A 25,394-nucleotide genomic window follows, 5' to 3' on the forward strand; every position below is an offset into this window, starting at 1 on the left:
AACCAGAAGTCTCGGCACCCTTTGGTAGGTCCAAAAGCCAAGATCGTGATTTATAGTTGACTGGCTGCTAGAACTACGACCAGACGGTATACATCTTGGGACCAAAAAAAAAAAAAAAAAAGCCCTAGTTTAGGGTTTGAACTATGACCTGCACAATAACCAGGATCCCCAGTCCCAAAGGTCCGGCAGAGAAAATTGTAACGGAACAGGGCTTTTGGAAGCACAAAGAAAGATGCTATCCTAGGTGCCACCCTAGGATCAGGGCAAAGACCAAGATCACCAACCACAGAAGATGGTTTAAAATGATACGGAGGTAACAGAACCTCTAGAACCACAAAGACTGACTTCATCATAAGTCCCACCTCAGGAGCTGTGCAGATACTGAGACCTCTAAACACAGAACAGAAGTCTTCCACACACCAAAAAAAAAAAAAAAAAAAAAAAAAAAAAAAAAAAAAAAAAAACCACCACCGGGAGAGTAAAGGCTCCTGAGCAAAGTCTAGTGTTGATCCCATGACAGTATGCTCCAAGGACGGAGAAACCCCATATCTCTTAGGCCAAGTGAATTCCTTTTCGAATGACCCCAATATTTACTGTGCCAGGGCAGGAGGGAAAAAATAAAAATACAAAAAGCACAAAACCTTGGTTATTATCTATATATTTTTTACCTCCATTTATTATTGTTGTTATTATTTTTATTCACCTATCTATTTTGGTCGATTTCTCTGTTTGGGAGTGATTATTGAAACTGTCCCCAACCATACTTATATTTTCTCTTCCTTTCTTTTCTTTCGTTATGTGCTATGCCATGTTTCTCATTTCAAGACCATGGTGTGTTTTTTTTTGTTTGTTTGTTTTTGCTTGTTTTGCTTTTTGTTGTTTGTTTGTTTGCCTGTTTTTTTTTTTTTTTTGTGGTGCTTATCGATACAGCTCAAGCCCTCACTAGATATTTGACACTTCTTTTGGTACTGGTGGAGTGTTTCACCTTCTTTTTCTCCATCTCTCAAATCGATGATGAGAGCCTCTAGAAGGATTCCGCCCAGTTTCGGGGTATTAGATCCTTACCCCAGTTTATTACTTTTCTCTTTTTCAAACAAAACCACGCAACTTGAACTAGCTAGTCCTGCCTCCAGTTAGAGGGGGAACTAAGGGAGGCATCAAGACCAAACAGGTGCAAGACTACTAAGTTGTGGGTTAGATAAAGAGGGGACCACATATTCAAGCCGACCTGGGATGAGGGAAGAGGAAATGGGAGGTAGGACAGAAATGGAGGTGTAGGGAGGACAATTTGGTGATGGGAATCCCCCCTGATTTTATGTAAATATGTACCTAAAATATTATTGTCAACACTATGTAAACCATTATGATCAAAATAAAAATTAAAAAAAAAAAACATAAACAGAGTAGTGGTTTTGAAAGACCATATGGTAACTATAAAGAATAGAAGCTTTACAATTCTCTTGAGATGTTTCCAAAAACCTTAAGCTTTAAGTTTTGGGCTCCTCCTAGTAAGTGATATGAAATTATATTACTTTTAAATGTATTATAAAATAATGTTCAAAACTCAGGGCCAGAGTGGTGGTGCAAGCAGTAGGACATTTAGCTTGCTACGTGCTAACCTAGGACAGACTGTGGTTTGCTCCCCTGGCGTCCCATATGGTTTCCCAAGTCAGGAGCTATTTCTGAGCACATAGCCAGGTGTAACCCCTGAGCATCAACATGTGTGGCCAAAATAAAATAAAATAAAATAAAATAAAATAAAATCATGTTCAAAACTCTGACCAATGCACATTTCCCACCTCTGATGCCTCCATTTCCCTTCCATCCTCCTAACCTCTCCACCTGTCTTTATCAGACAATCTTCTTCTTTCTTTTTCTTCCTCTTGTTCCTTGCTGCTTCTGTTTTTGTTGTTCTTTTTCTTCTTCTTCCTCTTCTTCTTTTCTTCTTCTTCTTCTTTTCTTCTTCTTCTCTTCTTCTTCTTCTTCTTCTTCTTCTCCTTCTTCTTCTCCTTCTTCTCCTTCTTCTTCTTCTTCTTCTTCTTCTTCTTCTTCTTCTTCTTCTTCTCCTCCTCCTCCTCCTCCTCCTCCTCCTCCTCCTCCTCCTCCTTCTTCTTCTTCTTCTTCTTCTTCTTCTTCTTCTTCTTCTTCTTCTTCTTCTTCTTTTCCTTCTCACTTTCTTTTAGACATTGTGGTTTTCAATAGTGTTATTGAAGGGGTATTGAAGGGGGTATCACTTTACCCTCTTTCAGTACCCAGTTCTTGTCCAGTGTTCATTCCCAAATATTGTTGTCATGGTGCCAACTAGTGTAGTTTCTTCTCTGCACTAACTGCATCCCTCACACACATACCATCATTTTTGGAAGCTTTTTACCCATGTACTGGTCCTTAGTCTTCATCTATATTTTCTCAGAAATTATTACCTTACTGTATTTTTAGTGTTCCACAAAAAAACTGTGATCATTTTGTCTATCCCTCTCCCTCTGACTCATTTTGCTCAGCATAATACTCTCCAAATGAATCTATGTATAAACAAATTTCAGGATTTCATTTTTCCTAACAACTGCATAGATAACATCCTTTGCTTTGAAATCACATGTGTGAAAAACTCATTTTTCTCGATCTCTCCCATCAATTCAAGGTGTTATTAATAGACATCTTAATTTTAACTCAGTTAACATCAGTTGTTCTGATGTTTGTTTATTTTAACACATGCCTAAAAAAATATGGACCTGTTTTTCTCAGAAGAGCTTAAATGCTCCCCTACCTAGGTCCTATAGTCAATTCTGAGCAACTTGGAATGTGAGTCTCATGTGAGTCCCAGAGTTTTAGAAAGGCAGCACTTTAAAGACTAGGGTGTCAGCTATAGTGATTCAATTTTATCAGAGCACAGGTCATTCTTCCCAGGAAAAATATTTTATTCTGACCCTTTTGGCATCACATTTTTTGGACAATTCTTTATACATCTGCATGCTGGTTTGTAATCCCAGGGAGACTGTAATTTAATTTAATAGGCTTTTAAAGACCCCTAACTTTCTTCTTATAAGTACAAAATACCAATAGCACTTCCTAAATCCAAAAGAATCAGAAGCCAGTTACCATGCTATTCACAGTAGGAAAACCACTTAGGCCTCAGGAAACCTGGAAAGGCCTATAGAGGTAGAGTGAAGATTTATACTAAGAAGGACAACCAAGAATAGAAGAGAAGACTCAAGTGTGAGTCTTCTAATATGACATACTAGATGGATGTGGGTGAGTTCAGTGTGGCTTCTGCCTGTATTTTAAGGGAAAAGATTATAAATTTTTCAAATGGCCCATCAGTTTGCCCTACTTTGTACCCAAAAACATGAGGAATGGATAAACTTCACAATGTATCTTTCATACAGTGTTATTCAAATGAATTCCATTTACTTCTATAGTTTCTTTATCTAAATGTAAGGTACAAGTTGTCTATCATAATTTAATGAACTTACAAATTGTACAGTTCTCTGTTCATATCTTGGAAAGGTACCAAGGAACAAGACTCAGGGGTATATTGTGATGCCCACAATATATGGGTATATATATTTATTATATTATATTATATAAAATTATATATCATATCAATATAATATGTAATGTTAATATATATTATATATAACATAGCATATCATATTAATATATTAATACAGTAATCATATTTAATCATATTAATATATGGTTAATTATTAATACAATAAACATTATATTAATATATAATATGACAATAATATTAATATACTATTGTAGATATAATATATAACATAAATATTACCAATATATATGGGTAAAAAATGAGTAATTGACGATAACAAGTCAGTAAACACAGGGGAAACAGATTCAGCTGGTATGGTAGTTGAGGTGTGACAAGACTTTCTATGGGAACATTGCCACAAAGCAATCCCATAACAATCCTAGACAAGGACAGCAGCTTGAAGGAGAACATTCATTTAGATAGGGTTATAAATAACTGGTATTTGACAGTATTGTGATTTATAAGAAATATATGTTTGTCATTTGGAAACCAAATTATATTTTTTCATGTGCTTGGTCTTCATCCACTCTTCCAGATTCCTAGCTTCCTCAAATCCTTTACTAGGTCATTTCTCAGGTCATTAGAGAAATGGAATCATCTTTTGTCTCAATGCTCTCCTTCAAAGCCTTGGAATTTTCTGAATGATAAGAGGATTGAAAACATTTTTTATAATAATATTTACTCTGGTCCTCAGTTCCTGAGAAAGCTTCAAAATCAAACACTTAAATGGGGTTATTTTATTCTTGATAGATCTATGTTAATGAAGATAACCTGAAGATGGAGTGTGGTTGCCAAGTAACTAAAAGTCCCACCATCCTATTTCCTAGGAGAAGAGGTGAAAGTAGCATTCAGTTACTAATAGCCTATAACTTAATTAATTTTGCCTACTAGATGCTTAATATAATCCTTCAACTGAGGAGCTTTGGATGGTTTCTAAATTAAGGAAGCAGAGCACCTCATTAGATCCCAAGCCTCGTGAGGACAAAAACACCTTTGTTGTGGGAACTTGCACTATGTTTATTTTCATCTTGCTATTGATTAGTATCCTTTAATAGCCCAGGTAATAAATTGATGATCTAGTGAGTAAAAGGGCTGCCTGTGTTTTGTGTGCCACCCTAGCAAAGTAATCAAACCTAAAGCACATCTGATTTATAGGCCATCTGTCAGAAGCAGAGAGCAATCTGGGTTTTTGAATGGCACCTGAAGTCTGAGGGAGAGTCCTAAGAATCTCTCAACTGTGGATTGTTGCTCAGAAGCACAAGCTCAGACTTGTCACCAGTGACTAAATTGGAGGGTGCCCAATATGTAAATTCTTGGTATTGCCTCCTGGTAGGCACAGTCAAAACTAAGTTGGGCTCCCAAAATCCCTGCTCCTAGAATTGCATGTGAGTGTAAGGTAAACTGTACAGACATCACAGTTAGATCCAGGGGCTTTAGCACCTTTAAGTCTTTTTATTTTTTTAAGAATCTAATGCACCAGAAACCAGAGCAATAGTACAGCAGGTAGGTGGGAGCTTTGCATGTGACCAACTAATGATTCATCTTTGGCACCTTATATGGTCCCCTCAGCCTGTGAGGAGTGATTCCTGAGCCAGGAGTAAGCACTGAGCACTGCTGGGTCTGACCCCAAAACAAACAATTAAGTACAATGTACTGTCTTAAGCACTAATATGTTAAGTCTTCACAGTAACACCAGGAAGTATGTGATTTTTAACTTTCTGTATGAACCTTGCCTTGGTTCTACATTTTAGAAGAGGACAATGAGAAACCACTATTAGGAAACAGAAAGTTTGTTTCCGAAGTTTTGAAAATAGAGTCTTGGGATTGGAGAGAGTATGCTGGATAGGGCAATTACTTTGCACATGGCTGACCTAGGTTTGATACTCTGAACCCAGTAGTTTCCTCAGTTCTGCCAGGAGTGATCCATGAGAATCGCTGATAGGAGTCCTTAAGTTTCCTGAGCACTGCTTTGAAATATCTTTCACCCAATAATAAAATAAGAATAAAAGTATATGAAATTTGAGGTTGTATAAATTTATTTTTCCAATAGACAAAGACCATCATGTGTAAGAAGACTCTGAGCCATACATACATATTCTTTATTTCTAGGATTTTTGGATGACAATTTTTGAACACTGTGAACCCCCAAAGCACAATTTAGATGCCATCAATAGTGCAGTGGGTATGTCAAGCAAAGACAAATATGCTTAATATTTTTTGGCTCCAATATCAAAATCATCTTGAAAGGTAAAAGATGAGTCACAGTTTTGCAGTTGAGAAGGGAACTGGAGGGGGTAGGATATAGATGGATAAATTTATTTAAGGTCAAAACAAAATAGCCAAGGTGAAAAAAGGTTGCCTTACTGAGTGACACCATCACACTTTGCTTTAATGTACTCAGAAATGTATTCTTGAATAACTGGTGGAAAAGCTGAAGTTATTTGATTGTCTGTTGTCAAGCTATATAAAACACATACCGGGGCCGGTGAGGTGGTGCTAGAGGTAAGGTGTCTGCCTTGCAAGCGCTAGCCAAGAAAGGACCATGGTTTGATCCCCCGGTGTCCCATATGGTCCCCCCAAGCCAGGGGCGATTTCTGAGCGCTTAGCCAGAAGTAACCTCTGAGCATCAAACGGGTGTGGCCAAAAAAACCAAAAACAAACAAACAACAAAAAAAACACATACCAATTTTCTGGTAACTTTATTTCCTTATACTTTTTGCAAGTGTTTGTATTAAATATTTATTTGTGAAGTAGTGAAATTATTGTCCTCTAAATGATATGTATATTTAAAATAGGTTTATATATGTGCAAAATAATAGGCACATGCATATATGCACATATATTTTTTGTGATCAATTGTGAAAATGACACTTATCTAGCCCACCAAAACCAATGCACTCTTGAATATGGCATCTTTCTATTATTTTCTGAGAATATATAACTCCCAAATATACATCTCTTAAAATTTTTAGTATATTCAATAGAGTAGAAAATTGATTAAAATACTATTTATTAAGGAACATCTTTTAAGATAAAGCTGAAATAAAACGAGATTTGCTTCCTCTGAAAAATGTATACTTGTTTAAACAGAGAAGCATAATTTAGTCATGGTTTTCTAATGAAGGGATGAATAGTTTTTTTCCATAGACTAGGGGGAAATTTAAGAAATGATAATAAGTGGGATGAAGTAAAGGATTTAACTGTCTTCCTCAATGGTTTGGCCCACAAATTTTTTATTCTCTTAAGTAATTTCAAACCTTCTATGACTTAAATGAAAAACAAAGGTGAATCTTTTATTGAAGCAAAGCAACTTTTTATAATTGAATGATGAGGGTTAATTATGAGAATTCTGTTTTTAAGACTCAGTCTATTTACATGTCATGAAAGTTACAGAAGTAATAGAAAAATTATCAGTCATGTTTCTTTACAGTGGTCATATGCTTTTTACCCAAATTGTAGTGAAAGTGTTTATGTGCCAGGACACTGCTATATATTAAAATAAAATTCTCCAATAAATGCTTCCATAATTTATATCTAATATATATCTAATTTATATCTAATACCTATGGTATTAGATATACCCCCCTAAAATGGCTTAAAAAATAAAGAAAATGTAATATAGGTCTCCTTTTGTGCTGTTTATTTTTTTTCTTTTAGGCATTGTGATTTGTGATGGTTAATGATAGCACAAGGACCCAGAACCAACAGAGTGTCTGCTTCCTTCCAGCATTATCTCAGTGCCCCCTTCATCTCATTTCTCACCAAAATTCTTCCAGTCTAGCAGTGTTCTGTAAACCAGATCTGACTTCACTCCAGATCTATCCATCCAGCAGCAAATTGTATGATTTCATTGCTTATTTTTATAGCCAAATAGTATTTCTTTGTGTGCATATACCATATTCAGTTATTTTTTTCTGTTTATGTGATTGTTAATTTTATAGACTAATTTGACTAAGATATAGGGTACACATCTATATAGCTAAAAATTGTCACTAGGTTTGTCTCTGTGTGTTCCTACATGTGATTAGCATTTGACTCAATAGAATGAGTAAAGGAATTTCCCTCTTCAATATGTCTAAATTTCAGACTAGTGTTAGAAAATCCAAATAGAACAAAAAATAAAGAAAGGAAGATTTGGTTGCTTATTTGACTGTGTGAGTTTAGACACAGATCTATTGTATTTCCTTTGATAGTCTTGAGTCCCCTTTGTTTTCAATAAAGCTTAAAATGGGATTATTTCACTGGTTTTCCTGGAATCCTGAGATGATGGTGGATTGTGGAAATTCTTAGTTTCTATAATTAGCTTCTATACTTAGTCTTTCTAGCCTTGTCTGCCTGGTTGTCTCTCATTCAATATATTCTGAGATAGTGAAAAAGACTAGCTTACAGACCACTGTCAAAGTATAACCTATGCCTTAGAGAGTTGAGATGTACTCCTTCCATTCTTTCCGACTTTGCTCTTGATTCAGAGTACATAACTATATTTAGTATCCTTTTAAGTATTCTCTAATGATATCTAAAGAATGATGTAGGCAAGAGGAAATACCTAAAGAATTATAGACCAGAAACAGGGCCATAAGATTTTATACTGGAAGGATCACTTCCTTATGCTGCAGGGAAACTGAGAGAGAAAAGTAGGGTAAATATTGAAATGTGAGGACAGAGAAACAGTAAGGCACTTGTCTTGAACTTGTAGAAAACCAAAGCATTAACTCTGGTACCTCAAATGGTCCCCTGAATACAAACCCTGAGCACTGTCAGGTTATGCCCCCACCCAAAGCAATAACAAAAATTAAGATGTGGATTCAGTGATATGGTCGTTTGTCCAGGTGAGAATGAATGAGTTCAGAGTTCAAATCTTTTCTCTGAGTAGAAACTGTATTAAATGAATTTTTAAAGAAATTACCTGACTTCCAAATGGCTTTGGTCAAATGTCTTTGGTCACCCCTGGGTACTTTTTATAACCTGACTCTCTCTCTCTCTCTCTCTCTCTCTCTCTCTCTCTCTCTCTCTCTCTCTCTCTCTCTCTCTCTCTCTGTCTCTCTCTCTGTCTCTCTCTCTCTTTCTACCTTAGTGTCTATGCTTCTTATAATAAATTGGGTCAGAGTTTAAGGTTTTTAGTATTAAATTCTTAAAAGAAAATGATTGGCAAAGAATTCCCATGTCATTCTTATAAGGCCTGAAATTATCCTCACCATGTATATGCCTAATAACCTAGCCTTGTTTCTAGGCAATCAGGTACTCCAGAAAGAAGAAAATACAGCTACTTATTAATAAACAAATGCATATGACATAAAAATTGACTTCTAAACAAGGTAGAGAAGAAAGTTGGAAGTGAAATGGAAGAAAACTAACATTAACATTTGTGAAAGTTTAAAATGTGATAGTCATTGTACAAGATACACTCCACATTTCATGCTTGTGCTATTTCTCTTCTCCACCCCCACCTTCTACCTCACAAGTACAACTCTTCCTGTTTTATTGATCAAATGAGAAAAATTTCTATGGTCATATGACTATAAACATAGAATGCAGTAATTGACTTGGGTTATGTTTCACACACACACACACACACACACATACACACACACACACACACACACACACACTCATCTCACCATATGTAAGACTTGTCCTAACCTTTGCCTGATATAGGCACAACTGACCTTGGGGAACCACCTCTCCTATGATAATATTTTAGTTCCTGGCAAACAAACGAGTAGCATCCACCCCCCCCCCCCCCGCAATCTAATCCCTTTCCAACCAGCCTCTTTTGAAACAAGTAGATCATCTTCAAGTTCTTTTCATGATTAGGTTTTAGCCCTAGAGGCTAAAACTTAGATCATTCATAGCTATGACTTCTAGTTCTACTTTACCTATTTAATTAACAAACTTTAATCTGGTGCCTTACATATACCCAGCCCCAAGCCATGCTCTAGAATATAAAAAGGCTGACCCTATCCTTAAGGAGTTACCTTAATATAGTGGAAAAGATGAAACATGGTCTATTAATAAGCATAATGCAAAGCAAACCAAGATGAGTATCATAGTAAAGATATATAGGAATACTGTAAAAATTTGATAGGACCTTATTCAAATAAAACTTCATAAACTAGAAGCTAATAGGGCTAAGTTGGAAGGATACAATGAAGTTTAATGTGAAATATTTAACTTCATTGTAATGTGTGTCTCCTGGGATTTGGGAAAGAGTATAAACAGAGGCTCAGAGGTTAGTCATTAGGCACGTGTATGGCAGAGAAAGGCAAGAAGCAGCTTAGTAATGACAAAAGCCAGCCAATGGCCTTGAAGAGTGGGTGCTGGATGTGTCCCCTCCCCCCATCCTGACACTGACATTTGAGAGTTTAATTGGGTTCCTGGCTATTCTCAGGAGTGACTGTGACAATCTTCCAGACTGGTGCAAGGCTGAGTACTTCTATCTCTGTGCAGTCTTTTTCCTTTTGATGAGTCCCTGGACGTAAGAAATCCACCTCCTCTCCTGGTACTGTTATCAAACCTCATACTTGCATTCAAAATGGGGTCAAAAAAGAAGAGAAGAAAAGGGCAATTGATTTGTATGTTTCAGTCATTTCCTTGGGAACACGCTGAGCTTTTACTCTGGGGTGACTGCGAAAGAGACCCTTTCTGTGATTAGATCTGTCAGGCAGTGGCTGTGTTACGCTGGGTACCTGGGGAAATAAAACTACGGGCAATTGCCGATGTCTGCGTGCCCAGAGAGCTGTCCGCATGCAGTATAATAATGGGCAAGTGAGTGTTGGTGTGTACAGGAACCACTTTGCTAGGACTTGAAGGAAGAATTCTAGATTTGAGTCAAGGTCAGACAGATGACCTCTAAGGCCCCCAACTCAAATCTAAGATTATATGTGGATTGATGCACACAATGAAATGATGCTTAAGGGTAGGAAGAATGGACAGGTAGATCCACACTTTTCCTCCCATCTTGTCTATCTTTCTCAAATATCATGCAACCGGCCTGTCATTTCTAAAACATAAATCTGAACATAGTCCGTTCGCTTTCTTGCTTATAACTCTTCTCCAGTGTCAGGCTGGAGAAATAGTACAGGGGTTAAGGCCCTTGCCATGAAAAATCGGCAAACTCATTTGATCAATAGCACACAAGCACTGACACAGTGATCCCTAAAAACAGTGTCAAGAGTAAGTCCTGAGCACTGCTAGGTGTGGCTCAAATGCTTCCCCTACCCCTACACAGAAACAAAAACCCTTCAATGTTTCCAAGTTTAATCTACAGCATAATAACCATGCCATTCAATACTTGGCGTGAGCTGGTTCAGCTTCTCGGCTTTCAGCTTTCATCATTCTACACTTTACCCTTTATGATCCTGCAAAAAGGGACGGTTGTAGTTTCTGCATACAGCTTTTCCTCAATACCCCCACCCTTGCACATATGCAAATATGCACATACACAGATACACATGCATAGAGTCCATGGTATTCTACCCATCTTTCTTCCCAGCTAACATAATTTTCTTTAAAGATTCAACTCAGTTCTTATTTCCTTCAGAAACACCTCACCCTCAGTAGTACAGGTTTCTACCTGGCTCCTTTGTTTTTATTTTTTGTCCTTAAAACTGAAAATCTAAACATATATTTATATAATTTGTCTATTAATTATAAATTCTTCAGGATCAGATACTAGATATTATGCATCTTTACTCTCTTGCACAGCATAATGTCTTACACAGCATTGCATAGAGTGACCATGAATTGTGTAAATAATGGAAGAAAAGGAATGACTGGATAGAAGGTTAAAATATATCTGAAATGGAGAAAAATTTCTATGATTCTATTTTCAATTATAGTGTAATTATTAAATCATGATTAATGTCTTACCCATGATGATATAGTATGGAGAGTAGTACGTTGCTAGAAAGAGCTGAGTCTGAATTTGTGGGGTGAATATAGTAGCTAGCTTTCTCCAAATGTGAGAGAAAATTATTCAATCCATTAAGGGATTGAAGAGAAAAATAAATGAGTGGGAGCAGGTTGAATTCTCTCTCTGAGAAAATTGACAGAGTTGGGTCAAAGAGCTTCACTTCCTTTCTTCTAAGATCTTAGAATCAGACTATAATCTATGTCAATGAATCTTTAGATCCTAGGTCTTAAATTTGCATGCTGCAGATTATAGGATTCTTGACCTTCATAATCATGGGGGAGACCATAGTTTGTAATATATACGTTTTAGAGAAATATACTTACCTTACAAAAATCCTGACTAATATACTCTTCGCAAGGTATTGTTATTACTTTTGTAAATTTTTATAGAAGTAAATACTGTGACACATAAAAAATAAATGTCATACTGATGACTCTATCCTTTATAACTGCAGAGTCACTTTTCTGTAACAGTACTCATTCTTCTGTCCTTGACATCTCTCAGTGATGAAGGGCCTTAATCCGTTTTCGATCCTGAATTCCAATAATTTAGAGCAGCACAAAAGCAGACAAAAGAAACTAAATGGAAATACACCCTACTTCATCCCCATTCTTCCCTTTTGTTCATAATTTAGAACTGTAAGTGGTCAAGTAACATTACACCTCATTCATCCTTTAAAATACTGCTCAGTCATAACCATATTGACATCATGAGTAAATGAAGAATTATAACAGTGATGGATGTTATAGAGAAGATGATATAATACAATTTTACAATATAATAAAACTATTCATATTAGTAGTGTGATGATTAGCTAATTAATCATTAAGTGGATATTCGTTGTAAATATTTAGTCATGCCAGAGACTACCCTAAGTGTTCAGTACATAACAGTAGGTAAGCAGTCTAAGTTCCTACCACAGGAATTTTATGTTTTCTAGGGAGAGAAGAAAAAAAAATAGATGCCATTTTGGAAAATTATACAAAACATTGTAACTGACTGTGAGAAGTAGTCTAAGAAGTAGAAAGAGCAGGGATTAATTCCCTGGGAAGTGTGAGGTTCACAGAATATTCACAGAATGGAAAAATTACTATGATTAGATCTTGGATATTAGAATATCACAAGTGGAGACCAGAACTAGTTAGTCATTTCTCAGATCATGCTGGGCCTTGAGGATTATGATAAATTTATAAAATGTTTTGATGCTTTTACAACTGGAAACAACAAAGTAAAATGGTTTTATATGTGAGTTTAATATCTCATCACTGTGTAGAAAGTTGTTGGTAAGAGAACAGTAGTAATTTTAGAAAGATAAATTAAAATGATTTAATAAATTAGATGTAGTAATGTAATTTCATAAAGTAGTGTAGCCCAGTCTAGGGTGTGGTAAAGAGATATTAAGGGAAGGAGAGATGTTCTAAAGTTATTAAAGATGAAAGGGATGTAAGAAATGACACCAAAATTTCTCTTTTGTGCAGGTGGGTAAAGTATTTTGACATTTAACAGGAGGGATAATGAGAAGCAATGTATATGGGATAAAAAGATTCAGGAACCCAAGAATTTAGTTTTGTGTATGTTGTGGTTGTAGAATGTTGGCCTGAAAAATCAGCCTGTTATATATCCCAGAAGGCTTTTATTCAAGAATAGAAATGGTGATTCAGGCCATAAGCAGTTTCAAAACATCTACCAACAGAGTCAGGGTGCAGGTAATTTGATAAAGTGCTGAATAGGGAATTAGCTGAATTGGTTAGGTGACTTTTACTTTAGTTTCCAGATCCACTTGTCTATTCATAACTGGTGAGCAGAAAAATCTTCATACATATTGGTTGGATACCCTAATGTTGCAATTAGTTGCTCTATCATATTAGACTCCATATACAATTCTCACTATGACAATGTCTTGATAAAATACTTCAATTTACCTATTTTCTTTTGATTATGTCTTCTACTATAATCTAAAACTTATGATCATTGAGATCACTGCACTCCATAGACTTATGTTACAGGAAATACTCATTGAGTATATTTTAGCAAATTACTATTATCCCTTTTTTCTTTCTTTAAATTATTTTTTTCTACTTTTCCCTTTTTCTCTCCTTTTCCTTCTCTCCTTCTTCATTTTCAATTCAACCTATGATGCTATTATATCATAATGTCTACACTGTCAGCTTCTTTCCAGGAAAGGATCCTCGATGCACAAGACATGGTAGATGTTAGCTACTACACAAAGTAGACTCCTCTTATAGTGCTCACTTTTATATTACATAGTACACTAGGAGTAAAAATTATGCTTATTTTAAAGTGCTCCATGCACAATCTAATCCTGAAAGTTTCATTTTAGCAATGTTCAAAACTGCCATCAATGAAGTACCAAGAAATTGGGAAAACCCATTCTCCTCCAAGGTACCAACCCAACTTAGTTATTTGATTTTTCTATCTTTAATTTTTCTTTTTTCTTCTTTTTTTCTCTCCTAAGCTATTATTTTATTTATTTATTTATTTATTTAATTTATATATTTTTTCTTAATTCAATTATTTCTTAAGCTCTATGACACATCCCATAAGGGTCAGACCTCCAACTACAACCTATAAATAGATCTCTAATATTTGTCTATAAGAGGGTATGAATTTGTATACAGGATACTCCTCTATGTTTGCCTAAACTATACTGTAAACAAGCCATGCCTATATAGCCCCTTTCATATATTATCCCTCCTCCTACCCCCTGTTCAGAACATCTTCTATCCTCTCACTCCCTCAATCCTGATTCATTATCTCTCCCTATTTAATCCTCTTTACCCTCAGTTCTTAATTTCTTAGGAATCGTGTCTGCCCCTCTGCCCCAACAAGCTGCCATCCAGCTCCCAAAGAGAAAGGACATCCTCTCAGTCCCTAATCTCTCCCCTTGACAAGAAACTGAAACCACTGTTCCTGCTGACACATTCTTTTCGTTTCTCTCTCTCTCTGTCTCTCTCTGTCTCTGTCTCTCTTTGTCTGTCTCTCTGTCTCTTTCTCTCTGTCTCTCTCTCTGTCTCTCTCTCAACAACACACACACATATCCCAATATGGACTGTGCATGCTACTGGATTTAGCTCCAGAAGGACCCCCAGCTCGAGGACACTACCTAATCCCTTATCACTACAAACCATTTCCCATTTCCCATGCCATGTGTGGGATGAAAATGTGCCCTTATGTTATCCCTCCCAAAGACTACCTCAAAAGACTTAATGGAGATATATATTTTTTCTATGTATATTTAATCCCTTAATAGCTACACTTCTTAGTATGTCTACTTCCAAATGTAAAGATGTAAAAGTAGCCTTCTCCATTCTTTTCCTCTAATCTTCTTTAATTTTTATTCATATGTTTATTTATTTATTTTCCTTGCCTTTTCTGGTTCTGCTTAGTATGAATTCTAAAAAAAAATTCTTACTTGGGGGACCAGAGCAAAGGTGCAGTGGTAAGGTGTTTCCCTTGCACTTGGCTGGCCTAGGACTGACCACCTCTCGATCTTCCTGTGTCCCATATGGTCTGCCAAGCCAGGTAGCGATTTCTGAGCACAGAGTCAGGAGTAACCCCTAAGCGTTGCCATGTGTGGCCTAAAAATAGCAACAACAAAGGAAAAAACATTTCTTACTTGGGATAAAAGTTCAGGTTAAAACCAGGGCACATAGATTGTACAGCCTGACATTTTTGCCCCCTAATGTACCAACAATATAATACAGCATTGTTCTTTTTTGCATTGGCACAATAAAATGTGGAAATCTTTTGTATAGAAACAAGCTCTTATCTACTAGGAAAGTTAATAAAACGGGGACTCCTCCCAACCTGAATATTTGTCATGGGAACTCTACCTAGACCTCACGTGATTGGACATCCATGGTCCAATCCCAAATCCTGAATTCCAAACTTAGAACTAATATAGTTCCCCGAAAAAGCACCAGGAATCAAATTCCCCCTAGGGGAGTCCCTAATACAGCTCTGGCACTAACTTGCACCAGGATCTGTTCATAGGACATCCTGATGAGGAGGAAACAGCAACAACTTGATCTATAGGCAGGTTGCCTCACCTCATCACCTAATTGTAAAATGAAATCAGAAGACACTCCATCCTTTGATCTGTGCTAAAACTATGATTACTAAAGAAGATTGACAGCAACAACAGTGACTGAAAAGAACTTGTGGAACCATAAAGAAAGACTCTATCCAAGACTTGTTCCTAGGACCTGTGCAAAAACCAAGATCTCAAATTACAGAATACTGACTTTGACAACCACAACTGAGCATAATGTTTCCTGGCACCATAAAAAGACCTGAGCATTTGACAGTGAACACAGCAGGTGCCAGTAGAAGATCCCATGACAGTATGCTTCAGGGGTAGAGAACCCCATATCTCTTAAGCTAAGTAAATTTCCTTTTTGTTCTGTTTATAGCATTGTTCTTGTTTATAAGATTTTTATTTAAGCACCATGATTATAAGCATGATTGTAGTTGGGTTTCAGTCATCAACAGAACACCCCCCCTTCACCAGTGCAATATTCCCACAACCAGTGCCCCTCCTCTCCTGCCCCACTCCTGCCTGTATTTGAGACAGCATTCTACTTCTCTCACTCATTAACATTGCCATGCTAGTTGTTAGTGTAGTTATTTCCCTAACTGCACTCACCACTCTTTGTGCTGTGCTTCATATTGAGAGCATTTCCCCAATACTTACTGTGCCTATACATAAATGAAACAAAAAAAAAAATTAAAACTTACCACACCAGTACTACCTTCCTTTTCTTTAAAATTTTTAGTTTAGTTTAGTTTTGTTTTGATTTGATTTGTTTTTGTTTGCTTTCTCTTTTTTTTTTTCCTTCCTCTTTTAAATTTATATTTATAACTTCTAGACAGGGGCTTCTCCTTGATGTTTTTTCTTCTTTTTCTTTTTCTTTTCAACAGAACCATAGAACTTGAATCATTTTGTTTTAACACACAAATTGAAGGGAAAAAGCAGTGGATGTTACCAGAGGCAAGTAGTCTGATGAACACTGAGTGGAAATATAAAATGATCAGACCTAAATACCCAACCCAAAGTCAATGACAACGGAATCAAGAGATCCAAACCACAACAAACTATCCACAAAAAGGACCTGTTACACCAGCAGTCTAGGGAGCCAAGGGTGGAGGTATGGGGTACATGCTAGGAACAGGGGTGGAGGGTGGCCATCACTGGTGGTGGGAATTGCCCCAATTCACTGGCACTATCTATCTTAAACATAACTGTGAAAGACTAGTAATTTACATTGGCCTAAATAAAAACTTTTAAAAATAAAAGAAAGAAAAATCTTCACACCAAATGCTTCTTTATGAGCACCTGTTGTCAGAATCTAAAGAGATGATCTTGTTTCTGTCTTACTTATCAAAAATTGTTGTGCCAGGCTATTTAATTTTCACCTAGGAAAATCAACAGAGTGGCTTTGAGAAAAACTAGAATCTATTTTATAGAGTCATTTTCAGAGATGCTCAACAGAGCATAGGATAGAATAAAGGAAAATTTTTGCATGAGCAACTTACCTAAGCAAAGAAAGAAAAATCTGAGATACCAAAAGAAAACCATGTGAAAAGGATTTAGTAAAGAACATTAAGCAGAAGCAAAAGTAAGAGAAGAATTTAATGTAACAGAGATTAAGAAAGAACATTTCAAGGTGAAAGAAATAGCAAATCTTGAGATTTTAAGTAATGTACTAACTGAAGTCTTCCATTGCAATTGTAAAAATGTTTTAAGAAAAATAAAAAACATTATTGTAATAATGCCCAGAGACAATAGAGAAGAGGGCTGGAAGGACTGGCTCATGCTATGAAGCTCACTACAAAAAGTGGTGAGTGCAGCTAGAGAAATAACTACTCTAACAACTATCATGACAATATTAATGAGTGAGAGAAGTAGAATGCCTGTCTCAATTATGTGCAGGAGGTTGGGGAGGAGGGCAATAGGGAGCATTGGTGGTGGGAATGTTGCACTGGTGAAGGGGGGGAATGATTTTTTTATGACTAAAACCCAACTGCGATTATGTTGTAATCATGGTGCTTACATAAAGATATTATTTAAAATTTTTTATTGATCAACTTAACAAAGACAATTAAAAAGGGGCAAGGCAAATGAAATAAATTGAAGAATAGATGGAAGGTAGATATATGGTATATGATACTAAGTGTTATTAAAATTTTATTTTGAGACTGGAGTGGTGGCACAAGTGGTAAGGGGTCTGCCTTGCCCATGCTAGCCTAGGACAGACCGAGATTTCAACCTCCCAGTGTCCCATATGGCCCCCCAAGCCAGGAGCGATTTCTGAGCACATAGTCAGGAGTAACCCCTGAGCGTTACCGGGTGTGGCCCAAAATCCAAAGAATAAATAAAATAAAGTTTCATTTTGAGAAATTTGTTATGAGAGGAAGTACTTTTTGTCATAGACATGATTCAATGATGAATTTTGTTTTTATTCATTTTCTATTCTGTTGCTAGAACATAAAGTTAAGATGAAGTAATATATCTTTGTTTACTTATGTTTACTAAAGATTTAACCAACATTGCAGTAATGTTTAGTAATATCTGACATGCAAATTAAAAAATGAGTAAGAATTTAGAGAATACCTTGGACAAATGTTTTCAGGGAAATAAAAATAGTTGCATTTAAAATATGTTTTTGACATTGGAAGTTAAGTTGTTAGAAGCAACTATATTGTTGTGCTCTATCACTGTCAAGGAGAGAGTTTGAATTAAAAAAACAGTTTCTTTTTTATTTTTTATAATTATGTCATTTAAATGCCATGCTTTGCAAGGTTGTTCATAATATAGTCATCCCATACACACAGTTACAAATCTATTCATGATTGAGTTTAAGTCATACAATGTACAACACCCTATACTGATGAACCTTGCCTTCCACCACTTTCCCCAGTTTCGCTCCCACCCTCCTCCTGCCTGACTCTGGAATGGGCATTTTACTCTTCTCTGTCTTTTTGTCTCTAATTTTTTTTCCTTTTTAGACACGAGGTTTGTACTATTTTTAATGAAGGAATACCATACATATCACTTTATCTCCATCCAACACCCAGTTATTGTCCTAAATGATAAGTTCCAACTATCATTGCCATAGTGTCCCCTTCTCTGCCCTAACTGCACTGCTTCACTATTTGTAAAGTTTCCTATAACGGACTAGTCCTGATGGCCCTCTTCTCTATTGTCTCTGGATATTACTAACCATACTATATTTTATTTTTCTTATATCCCACAAAAGAGTGAAATTATTCTATGTCTATCCCTCTCCATTTGACTCATTTCACTCAGCATAATACTCTCCATATCCACTCATGTATAAGCAAATTTCATGTCTTCTTTTTTCTAACAGTTACATATTATTCTACGATGTACCACAATTTTTTAACCATTCATTTGTTCTGGGGCAGGTGAGTTGCTTCCAAATCCTGGCTATTATAAATAGTGCTTTGATGAGCAATGGAGTGCAGAGAGCATTTTTGTATTGTATTTTTGGTTTCCTAGGGTATATTCCTAGGAATAGTATTGTTGGATAATATGGTAACTCAATTTTCAGTTTTTTGAGAAATATCCATATTGTTTTCCAAAAATGATGAACTAATTGGCATTCCTACCAGGAATGAATGAGAGTCACTTTCTCCCTGTACCTTTTTATTTCTTTTAAACACTATGATCTTTTAGACATTTGTACCTTATCTCTTTATCTTCAGTGTCAATGCCTCAATTTTAGTCTTATTCCTCATTTGTATTAGTGTAATTTGAAGTGCTCTGGGCTCTCTTTCCAAATCAAAATAATACCAAACTGTAAAATTCTAAGTTTATGCAGATTCTAATATTATAATTTTTTCTATGAGACACAGTTTGAAATATTCTATATAAATTGTGCAGCCGACAGATTTCTTTACCCCTACAGCTGACACAGATTTTTTCACCCCTGTTATATTGGCACCCTAAGCAGGTACCCCACACACCAAGAAATTCATTATTCCTCTAAGTTCCACCTCCTTCCAAATTATCCATTATAATATTATCTTAAAACAAGTATGTGATCTTTTCACATGAAATCTCTCTTTGATCCTTCACAGTACACAGGACAAAGTTTATTTTCCTAACCTCACTCATAAGGTTTTTATTTTTATTGAAACTCCCTGATCTCAACTGTTCCTATAATGCATAGATGCTCCAGGCATTCTGGGCTATGTGTACCCTTCCTAATACTCTGTGATGTCTCACCAAGTCCATACATTTGTGGAGACTGATCTTTTCACCTACAATTACTCTTCCACATGGTCCACTTAATTTTATTTCTCCAAACTCAGCTAAAAATTGGAAGCTCTTCTAGGCTTTTACATGATCTTGATGATGGGACACACTATAATACTATGGTTTTGCTAAATATATACTCAATTATATTGCAGTTAACTTCATTTCTTTCCCTCAAATTCTGCCAGGCACTACAGTCAACACTCATGGACCTTTAAATTAGCTCTGTATGGATCATCTTATGCAGTCCTTGCAACAACCCTACAAAATATATACTACTAATATTATATTTCATATGTGGCAACATTAAGACTTATTACATCTATTACAGGGTACATATATATGAAGAAATATAACTGGAATTATTTTTATTTTTAGGGGCCACACCTAGAGGTGCTCAGGGGTTACTCCTGGCTTTCCAATCAGAAATCACTTCTTGTGGGCTTGGTTAACTACATGGGATACTGGAGATTGAATCAGTGTTGGCCAAATGCAATGCAAGTTGTCTCCCTACTGTACTATCTCTTTAGATGCATAGTGCAAGAATTTTAACTAAAGTACCTGCCACTACAATTCTTACTCTGTTTTGGGGGATGGGGCACACCCAACAGTGCTCAAGGGTTACTTTAAGCTCTGAGCTCAGGAATCACTCCTGGCAGGCTCCAGAGGGGCCATATGGGATGCTAGGAATCAAACCCAGATCAACCACATACAAGAATAATTCCATCTCCTCCGACCTTACTTTTTCCCTACTATAGTAATAAACTGCAACCATCTTGAGAGCAAGGAGTATATTCCACTCATAGGTATGTCCCCAACTCTTTCAATAGGTTTGGAAAAATGAGAAGTTGGTAAATGTTTGTGTTATGAATGAATGAATTTAGCTTACTATAATATGTTTATCTAGGAAGATTTTATTAGGGAAGTTAGATTATATGCATTTTCATTTTGTTATAAGATCCTAATGGGACAATTCAAAATAATAGGAATCTAAAATAATCAGAAAGAAGGACACATTGGAAGGTTTTCTACATAGATAAATAATTAAATTTGTTTACTATCATATCTAGTTTTAAGTATGGCCAAAAAAACAGAGCATCAGAGAAGTTGATTTTACTCACTGGGAATATAAAAACATGTTAACTTTCACAATGAAACTGTAAAGAAGGAATTGGCTGCTCACTAAAAGGATGAAATTCCCATTTCTGGAGTTGTACAAGAAGAGCTTAAGGACCACTTGAGGTGATATTGCAAAGGAATTTCAACAATCTAATGAGGCATTTTAATACGTGGCCTTGAAGCTCTTTTTCATCCAGGAAAATAAGTCTATGATGTGTGAAATAAAAGCTGGGGCTAAGAAGAATACAACTAAAACCTAAATAGAAGAGATGATGCATTTTAATTTTCCTGCTGGCATAACTGAACACCTAAGTTTGTGGACAAGTATATTTATTGTGAATTTACTATTAAATCAAAGAACACAGAAGATAGAAATAAGGTCATTGAAAACTTTGGCAGTATTCTCTTCAAAGGATCAATTTTGTTTTAGTTCTCTACCATCCTTGAATGTCCTAATTTCTATCACCTATCTTGGAGATTATTCTCTAAAAAAATAATGCATTTTGATGCATTGTAGCCACAGAGAAATAGAAATGGGTATTTTATCCAATAGTCCTACTTGGAAGCATATGGAAGCTGGTCCACAAACACATGAAAAATTGAAGGTGAGTTTTATACTGGCTGGAGGGGCAGAATTTTGTGAATAATTTTTCCATTTTTGTAGAGGCCACGAAATTAAGGATGATGACTCCAAATCCAAAGGTATTAGTGACATCCTCTGTGAATTTCTAGACCTTTGGTGTTCCTAAACATATAAGAGAGAAATAAAAGAACAGAAGAAAATAATATACAAGTAGATAAGTGGCATCTAGTGGTACCATTGTAGTCTTATTACAGAAAGAAAATCTAGAAGTTGGGACTAAGGAGTTGACTGGGGAAAGGACAGGTTTTATTAGAGAGTGTTGGCATGCTCCACGTCCACAACTATGCCCATGCCCTCGGTATCATAGAGAATACATGTAGGATATATGGCAAAAATGGGACATTTAGAAGGCAGTCTGGTTTTGGTTTTGTTGTTAAACACATTTATTGACTGATTTCAAGATGTATTTTTACTTGTAACATGGTGATAATGTAATGTTAAATAATATCTTTAAGCACCATGATTACAAACATGTTTGTAGTTGGGTTTCAGTTATAAAAAAAAAAAAAAAAGAACACTCCCCTTCACCAGTGCAACCTTCCCACCACCAATGTCCCAAATCTCCCTCTTCCCCCACCCCCTGCCTGTATTTGAGAGAGGCATACTTTTCTCTCACTCACTACATTTGTCTTGATAGGTGTTAGTAGAGTTATTTCTCTAACTACACTCACCACTCTTTGTAGTAAGCTTCATATCATGGTTGGCCCTTACAGCCCTCATCTCTATTGTCTTTGGGTATTATTACAATAATGTCTTATTTTTCTAAAACCATTTATAGTTTTGATAATGCAAAGTTATTGCACCATCATCAAAGTACCCAAGACTCTGAAAAGCCTACTAATACCATGTGGGGAAGAAAATGGAAGTTGACATTTTAGTATCTTGGCTAGTGTGGCTAAGCTAGTTAATTTTTCTTTGCTATTATTTCCTTTCTATACCTGTAACTCATTAAATATTCTTGTAGGTTTTACTGAAATTCCTTGAGGAAAAAAATCCTACTTTGTTTATGTTTGTTTATGTAGAGTTTAGGAGGAGCATGAGACACTAAATGGATTTTCTAATAATTGAATGAGTGACAGAAAAGGAAGCCCTCATTTTGAATAATAGACTATTTTACAATGCATCAAGGAAGAGATATAAGTTACAAAAGAATACAACACACATGTTGGTACAATATTACTAAAAATTTGGCCATACATGTGGTTAATACAATGGAATCAAGACTAACTATGGGAAAGTTCTATTTTTAGACTTAATCAAAATTAAGTCTAAATTACCTTTCATGTAGTGTCTTAGTATTGAGATTAATGTTATTATTCTTTTTTCTTTAAAACTTCTAACTGTTGATTTTATAGATAGACATTTTAAAAATTTAGATAATGTGTAAAGGCAGGCATATAGGACTCATAAGCTTACCACTTGACAGCAATCCATCATTACTATTTTGGCATATTGCTTTCCAAACTACTTTTTCCTTTGTAACTGAGATCATATTGCATCTAGAATATTGTTGTTTTTTCTTCTCTTCTATTTACTGTTCTTAGGTATTATTTCTAAGTAAGCATGGTGTCTGAACCACAAATCACAAAATAATATTTTTTCTCTTGAAACAAATTATTCCAATTTTGAACATTCAAAACAATCATCTCATTTTTCTATAAAATAATTCACAAGCAATGAGAAACACTTATTATAGTTATTGATTTCCTTACCAAACTTTCTTTAACTTTGTCTATTTAGAGTACTATGAGAAGTGGTCTTACACTAGGAGGATAAAAAAGGCAACAAAAGTTTGTTTCTTACTCTAGAGGCTGAAAAATCCAATATAAAAGGTCTAATAGATCAGATGTTTTTTCATAGAAGTCTGTCCTTTCTAGTGTCCAAAAAGGGATGATCTAACAGTCTGGGGTCTTTTACCAAGGTGTTAATGACATTTCTGAGAACTTCACCTTCATGACCTATTCATCTCCAAATTCTCCACCTCCAAATACTATCTATCACATTGGGGATTAGATTTCAACCTCTACATCTCAAAGACTCAGCATTCACCTCCAGTAGCCCTCCCTGGTGACTGAAACAACCTTTACTTTCATCTGTTCACTGTAAGAGCCTGCCTTACCACAGGAAGGGGCATTTAAAACATTTGTCCTGAAACTGGGTTGGTGTCAGAGAAATCTTCCAGTTCTCTAGCTAGGAAAGATCCCAGATTAACCATTTACATTTTTATCATACCACTTTCTCAAATTACCAAAATATTAAAATGATTATTAATTGGTAGTTGGAAGAATTGAAATAATAAGTCACACATTATTGATAGTAAGTCAAAATTATGAAACATTTTCAGTCATTTTGAGAATAGTTTTAATGAACATCAGTGACCATATAACTTCATATCTAAAATGATACGCAAAACCAAAACAAATAAAAAACAAGCCATTTTCACTAAAGGGGTTAAATGCAAAAATATAAAATAAAATTAAGTATGACTTTTCTTAGTAACAGTAAATATATAGGGAAATGTTTAAGAAAATTTTGACATTACAAATGGTGAGGTGGCCACACTCAGTTGTGTTCAGCGTTTATTCTTGGCTTGTTTCCGGCATTGCTAGGAAATCATGTGCAGTGTCATAAATCCAATTTGGGTCAGTGATGTACATGGAAAACTCCTTTCTCCTGTACTATATCTCTGTATCCAAGTTATGGCACTTTAAAAAATGGAGTTATGGTGCATTTATCTTAAAATACCATGAAATCTTTGTGAAAAATGAGGAAGTAATATGATTTATATGAATTTAAGAGCAATGTTAATATGATATAAAATTTTGATAGAAAAAAAGCAAGGTAAAAACTCAAGACTGCTTTCATAAATGAGTATAGAGATAGACACTGCATTTATAATGCTACCTTCTAAATAGTAGATACATAATGCCAACACCTATGATATTTCAGGAATTACCTCTTCCATATATAAATCTTGTTGATATGCTATATTCTTGTTATAGCTACTATCTAGTTAATAGAAGATAAAATTAAAGTCCAGAATGGAAAAAATAACTTGCCTATGGTCACCTAAACACAACAATATTCTTGATTATAAATTCTTGTCAACCTAAGTGTTATCATTCTGGCAATTAGGTGTTACTTCCCAAATTTTATATTTTTCAACTGATAATTGCTATCTGTTTGTATTGCTGTGAAAACATTTAACATGATGTCTATCCATTTAATTCTTAAATGTATAACATAGTTTTTGTTTTTCTTAGTTTGTTCCCTTCTTATTTTCAGATTTATTTCAGCTAACAACAGCTAGCTAGCTCTTACTATGTTCCAAAGCAAAATAATATAGAAGTAGTTCCCTATATGGAATTAATCCAAATACCTAATGAGAGCTGAATGGAGAAAGGTGGTATGGCATATATATATACAATACAATATTATGTAGTTGCACAGAATGATGAAGTCATGCAGTTCTATACAACTTGGATGAAACTGGAGAATATGATATTAAGTAAAATAATTCAGAAGAAGAAAGTCAAATACCAGATGATCTCTCTTATCTGGTATTATAGAGTAACATGATAAGAGAACTCAAGATACCAAAGGTGGGAAAACCCTTGAAATTAAACTATAGAAAAGAAGAAATCCAGTGAAGGAGAGAAATGGAGAGGGAAGAAGATGTTGATGTAAGGTAACAGGGTCAAGGTTTAGGAAATTTAGAGATAGTGATACTATTGTATCATTCTATATATATATATATATATATCATATCATATCATATCATATCATATCATATCATATCATATCATATATAAGCCATAGAACCATTAGCACCGTGAGCATGGGCCAAACCACAATAATTAAGTATAAA

The sequence above is a fragment of the Suncus etruscus genome, chromosome 1 (genome assembly GCF_024139225.1).
Source record: "Suncus etruscus isolate mSunEtr1 chromosome 1, mSunEtr1.pri.cur, whole genome shotgun sequence".
Taxonomy (NCBI): domain Eukaryota; kingdom Metazoa; phylum Chordata; class Mammalia; order Eulipotyphla; family Soricidae; genus Suncus; species Suncus etruscus.